General features: G+C 42.2%; 1 protein-coding gene across 1 annotated transcript in view; it reads right to left on the bottom strand.

The window, feature by feature from the left end:
- The window catches only part of LOC149570792 (ATP-dependent Clp protease proteolytic subunit 3, chloroplastic-like), a 111,522-nt gene that overhangs the window by 53,021 nt on the left and 51,639 nt on the right, over positions 1-6,862 (bottom strand). The window lies entirely within an intron of this gene.

The raw sequence follows: 6,862 nt of genomic DNA, 5'->3' as shown, positions 1-6,862 counted from the left end.
ATTTCCTAGACTTGTATACGCCAAGGCTAGATAATCCGGAGGGAAGAGAAGGAACAAGCACAGCTCCAGGTGCCGAAGCAACACGAGCATGGGGTGAACTCTTTGTTCCCGATACACCTGATGAACGGATACAAATTGAGAATCAAACAACTTCACTTGTAGGAGACCTCTTCATACCACAGAGTAACACAATTGTCTGAAGTAGTGCAGTTGTGCAAAACAACGTAGGTACACAGAACAACGTGGGTACACAGAACAGTGCAAGTACGCAATAAGTAAGACAAATACAAAAAAGAAGTTAACAATGGCAGGGCCAAAGGAAAAACTTCCAAAGTTTAATGGCAATCGGACGGTCGATCCAATTCAACATTGTAAAACGTGCGAACCAATATGGACTGTAAATGGCGTAACAAACCAAGATGACTGGGTCCGACAGTTTCCAGCTACCTTACAAGGTGTGGCAATAGATTGGTTTTCAGACACTAATCCAAAGAAGCTAACTACATGGGCAGACGTAAAGAAAGAATTAATAGCAGAGTTCCAACTACTCAGGGATGACAATGAGATAGTAGCAGAAATTTACAACACAAAATAGGAGAAAAATGAAACAACTCACGTATATGCGAGGAGGCTGAAGGAGCTGGTAGGAAAAATGGAAAGCCAACCAATAGACGAGTTGAAGAAAAGGTGGTTCATTGAAGGGCTACGACCAACACTGCAAATAAAGATGAAAATTGTACCTCCAGGATCATACATTGGTACATATAACTACACGATGGACTTGGAGAGCGAATAGAAAACTGGCAAAAAGAAGAAAGACACATCGTTGGATTTTGAAGACTCGTCCTTCAAAAGCAACAGCAATGAGGAATCGAGCAAAAAGGTTCGAGCACTACAGAAGAACATGCTATGTATGATGAAAGAGTTTAAAAACATGAAAAAGAATCCTAGCCAAACTAGAGAAGGGGAACTATGGTGTATGGATTGCAAGGAGGAGGGCCACACAAAGGGTTCTTGCCGGAAGAACTAATTTTGCGATATCTGCAAAATTGCAAGACATTCCACTAAGAAATGCCCGTTCAATATGAAAACAAAGGGACACAACAAGTATTACTAACACAAGAAGTGCCCCCCTCAGGAGAAGGAACAAATACAAACAATGACGCGACAACCTCAGGAGGGTACCAAAACAACAATCGACCCAAACGAGGTGGCAACAATAACAGGGTCGTAGTCGGATACAATACGATCCAACTGGACGGCCAATGATACAATGTCGTGTGTGCAACCTCTGGGGTCACTTTGCCAAAGACTGTACTACAAAGGGAACAACGCAGCTATTTTGCAAATGCTATGGTCCTGGAGACCATGATGATTCAAAATGCCCTAAACCCAGGGTGAACCTATTAACCATGGAAAGATGTGACGAGGAAACATTAGCAATCACTCATGCACAAGCGAAGAAGACAACGTATCTAGATCCGGAAGAGGAAAAGAAAAGGATGCAACAAGCGAAAACAAAAATAGAAAACGAAATGAAGGTTGAAAAATTGCAAACAAAGGACATTGTCCGCACCTCAAGGAGGAACCAAGCAAAACAAAGCATCATACGGCAGGTAAAGCAAGTTGAGGTTCCCATGAAGCTGAACAAACTTCTTGCAATGCCTCAATTACAAACCACAATCTTGAATATGACACCATCCCTAAAGGCGGTAGAAGAGTCACGGAAGGACACACAAGGTGGAAGCAGAACGACCACGATAGATGCAATGCTACTTGCGCTGAACACAAAAAGACACCTTGCAGTGGTCGAGGTGGGTATTCTCCGAACTATCCTCACGAACATCGTAGATGGAGGATTGGGAGTAAATGTATCGTCGGAAAAAACATGGAAGAAGTTGGGGCAACCTACTCTATGGCCACCTACATTCCAACTACTCAATGTCGATCAACACAGGATCAAACCCCTTAGGACTCTAATGGCACAACCCATAACGATCGAGACACAACCCTTCTTACTGGACTTCATCATCATTCCATTGAAAAGGAAAGGGTACGACGCCATCCTCGAAAGAGGTTGGCTGGTGCAAGCAAAGGTAAAACACGACTAGAAAAGGAACACTCTATCCATGGAAAGAGGTCATAGGTTTGTAATTGACCTACACACCCAGATGGTGGGAGAGGAGGCAGCAATGTTAGACTTTGAAGGCGAAGGAGACGCTAAAGGAAAGAAACGAATGGAACCCAACAGATAAGGAATCTTGAGACTGGAAGGAGGATCCAATAATGACGACTTGGATTCGGTGAACAATCTCTTCCATTGGCAAATGGAGGACTATGAGCACTTCCCAAACTGTCACATGTTAGGGGTCAAAGGAGATAAGGGAGAGGAAAAGAACGAATTTCCAACGAAAAACAAAGAAGTGAAAGGAGAGGCGCAGATAGATGAAACACCTACACAGACATTCAGCAACGAGAAGCCTATTAAATACAAAGAACCCACAATGAAGACAATGAACTTAGGAGATGAGGCTAATCCAAAAAAACATATTTGTAGGTGACAACTAGAACCCAGTTTTGAAAGCAGCAGCATTTAAGATATTCATGGAATTTAAGGATGTTTTCGTGTGGACATACAAGGACCTGAAGGGGGTACGACCCAAATTGTGAGTCCACCACATCCCACTGATAGAAGGAGCAATACCTGTACGAAAGCGACCATACCGCATGAACAAAAACTATGCTGCACAGGTTACAAATGAGATTAACCGGAAGCTTAAGGCAAGTATTATTTTTAGGGGATAGACCAATAAGTGGGAATCCCCAATTATGACATAATTGAAGAAGGATACCACTCAAATAAGACATGTGTAGACTTTCGCTGCTTGAACGTCATAACAATTAAGAATCCATTCCTGATACCATTTACTGATAGTATTTTGGAGGAAGTTGCGGGGTACGAAATATATTCATTCATGGATGGATTTTCCGATTACAACCAGATATCCATCGCAATCGCAGAGGAAGATAAGCTCAAAACAACTTTCATAGTAGAAGACAGAGTGTACACCTACAAAAAAATGTCATTCGGTCTGTGCAATGCCCCAACAATGTTTCAAAGAATCATCCTGCACATCTTCGACAAGATGTCAGTCGGAAACTTCAAAGCATTCTTGGACGATTGGTCAATTTTTGGTGTGGAGGACAAGCATCTGACCACACTCAAGGAATGTATGGAAAGATGCAAACGAGTATGACTAGCACTCAACCCTAAGAAGTGTAGATTTATGGTACCTCAGGGAAAACTATTGGGACACATCGTATGCAATGCAGGATTAAAAACAAATCCGGACAAGGTTCGAGTGATACTAGAAATGCCACCCTGGACAGATGTGACCAAAGCGAAATCATTCCTAGGACACACAGGGTACTATCAGAGGTTTATTAAAAAAATTGCCAAAATATTGTACCCTCTAGACAAGCTTGCTTGCAAGGGAGAAACCTACAAATGGGAAGTAGACCAGGATGAAGCCTTTTAGGGATTGAAAACAAGACTAGCCACAGCACCTATCCTAGCCTATCCGAATTGGGGCAAGGAGTTCTATGTACATGTTGATGCATCAAACTACACAATCGGAGCAACGCTAGCACAGACAGGTGATCATTGATTTGATCACCCAGTGTACTTCGCAAGTAGACTATTGTCTAAGGTAGAAATGAATTATAGCATGACAGAGCAAGAAGCTCTTGGAATAGTGTACATCGTACAGAAGATTAGACACTACTTACTAGTGATTCCATTTGTGTTCTACATAGAACATCAGGCCTTGCTCTATCTTGTGAACAAACTGATCATTCAAGGATAGATAAGCAGATGGCTACTTCTCTTGCAAGAATTTATATTTAAAATTGTGGTACGACCCGGGAAAAGCCACATGAGTGCAGATCATCTGTCCAGGATCAAATCGGGAGAACCTCCGAAAGGAGTCAATGATGACTTTCTCAACGCGCAACTATTTCAAATCACTATACTACCATCTTAGTACGCGAGTATCGGGTAATATCTTTCAACGAGGCACTTTCGAGGGAAATGCTACCAAGCGAAAGGAGGAAACTAGTTCTGAGAAGTCGAACGTTCCAATTGATCAATGGGTTGCTATACAAGATGGGACCCAAGATTTTATTACAATGCATTTTGGAGGAAGAAATACCAAAATTATTGAAGGAAGCACACGAAGGGCCCGCAAGAGGACATATGGGGCCAGACACAATAGCACACTAGATACTTCTGACAGGATTATGGTGGCCAACCATACACAACGACGCCAAGGAGTGGGTCGTTGCATGTGATACATGCCAGAGGGCCGGGAAGCCACTAAAGAGGAATTTCATGCCTCTAAACCTTTCACACACACTGGAACTATTTGAACGTTGGGGGCTGGACTTTGACGGGCCCCTCAAGGTGAGAAAAGCATGAAGATGCAGGTACATTGTTGTAGCAACGAAGTAACTTACAAAGTGGGTAGAGGCATGGGCCCTACCAGACAACTCCACATTGAGCATGGTAAGATTCATCTACAAGCAGATCATTACAATGTACGGAATCCCCATATAGTTGATGAGCGACCGCTGGGGACATTTTGTCCACCATGTCATCCAACTACTCACCACGGAATTCAAAATCTACCATTCCCTATCAAGCTCGTATTACCCTAGAGCAAACGAACAAGCGGAAGCCACAAATAAAATCTTGGCTGCGGTAATTTACAAACCTTGCGCAATTGAAGGTTAAGAATGGGAGGAAAAGTTACCATCGATGTTATGGACGTACCGTACCTCTTACAAAGTTACCACGGGGCACGCTTTGTTCCAATTAATGTATGGTCATGAAGTTGTGTTACTGACAGGGTTCATGGTACCAAGTTTATGAATAGCAATTGAAAATAAACTAGGAGACATGGAAAGTCTCAGGGAAAGATTTTATAACTTGAATAAACTAGATGAACAATGACTACAAGCACAATGAGCCACCGAAGTTTAACAATGCAAACACAAGGTGAGGCACAACAAGGACTTGAAAGTGGACAGGTTCCAACCAGGTCAGTTAGTATTAAAGTATAACGAGTGTAATGAAATTTAAGGTGAAGTGGGTCGGGCTATACAAGATTCATGAAGTGGGTGATAACGGAGCAATCAAACTATGGACATTGGATGAGAAGGAAGTGATCGATCCTGTAAATGGTTCAAATTTGAAAATTTAACATCAGAGGAATGAAGGCGAGGGAACTGAGGATACCCAGACAAATCAAATGTAAAAAATAATTAATAATAATAGTAAGTAAATGGTAATAATAATAAATAAACTATAGGCGAATATTGACACGAGAATTTTTAAACAAGTAAACCAAGGGATTATGATCTAGAGAGAGAAAAGTTAGCACCATACGGCCGTGAGGAAATAGGATCCAAAGCTATGTAGCATATCAAGGGGAAGTAGCGATGCATGGGTTTCACCATCGTGCTAATTACTGTACGGCCCACTAAACAAGGGAAAGTCGGAACGTACGGCACTAGCAAGGAAAGTTGTGAGTTTTTCACCATACAGCCTTACACGCAACAACACATAAAGAAGGAATATCACTACACGATCATACCAACTCAACCAGAATGTTCGTACATTATCCACCGTACGATATTATCGGGGAGTCACACCCAAGAAGAAAGTAGCACCGAACTAGTGAGAGGAAAGAAACTCCATACAGCCATACAGTTGAATAAGGAAGAAGACACATGAAGAGCATCAGTGTACAACTGTACGGCGGGAAAACAAGCGCAGGGATTTGGAGCTGAGACCGTACAGCCAAACTCCACCATACGGCCAAATAAAACCGAGCATGCCTATTAAAAATTTGTTGGCCAACACTGTACGGCTATATGCTAAGACTGTATGGATTGTAGTTAAGATCGCACAGCTATAAATCAAGACCATACCAAGCGAGCATAAGTAGAAGTACGGCCACACAGAAATGAAATGCACACACCATACATTGTACGATCCCGAGGGAAAGCAAAACATGCGACCTCTTAGCAAGACGATTGTACGGACGCCTTACAAACAGAAGGAAGTTGAGAATTTGTGACAAGTGAAAGAAAACCTTTTTTTTTTTACACAAAAAGACAAAAAGAAAGACAATTATGCAATCAGCCAGGAGGAGAGCTTGGAAGAAGAAGTTGGACAAAGAACCAATAACCAGCACAAACATGAACAAAAGTGTGAAGACTTTGCCCTCTGGTGTTCGTGTTGTAGGAGGCACAAGTAAAAAGAAGGGCAAACATGCAACACGGCCAATGGCTACACCTGCTCACCTCACACCACAAAATATTTCTTTCAAAGGCCTGAATAGAACCAAATGCAGGAAATGGTGGTAGGACACACCCGAGAACCATCTAATGAAGAATAGCATCTAGAAGGCGCAGGTGGAATAGGCGATACAAATATCAGTGTTTCCCATTCGAGATTACGAAGGCTTTCTACGCACAATGATAGAGACATACAATCGGTTCTTTAAAACCAATTCATTTGCTTATCTTGGGGATGACCTAGTAATCTCATTAAAGGCACCAAATTTCACGTGGGTATTTGGAATACCTGGCCATGCACAAGGGCAGAAGAAAATTGATAACAAGCTGAAAAAGTTATATCATGAGGTGAAGGTGCAACTGATATAGCTAGTATGTGGTGACCTATCGCAAGGAGAAAAAGAAACTCTCATGGATACTTCGAAGGGTAGAGGACTAAAGAAGTCCAACATTCAGGAAGGGCTTTGGCATTGCCTCATGGACCTAGTGAAGACCCAGCTCA

This window comes from Cupressus sempervirens, chromosome 2 (assembly GCF_028749045.1).
Source record: "Cupressus sempervirens isolate cs-2001-9-10 chromosome 2, ASM2874904v1, whole genome shotgun sequence".
Classification (NCBI taxonomy): domain Eukaryota; kingdom Viridiplantae; phylum Streptophyta; class Pinopsida; order Cupressales; family Cupressaceae; genus Cupressus; species Cupressus sempervirens.
Note: the sequence above shows the minus strand (reverse complement) of the source record. Positions and strands in the feature narration are given on the sequence as shown.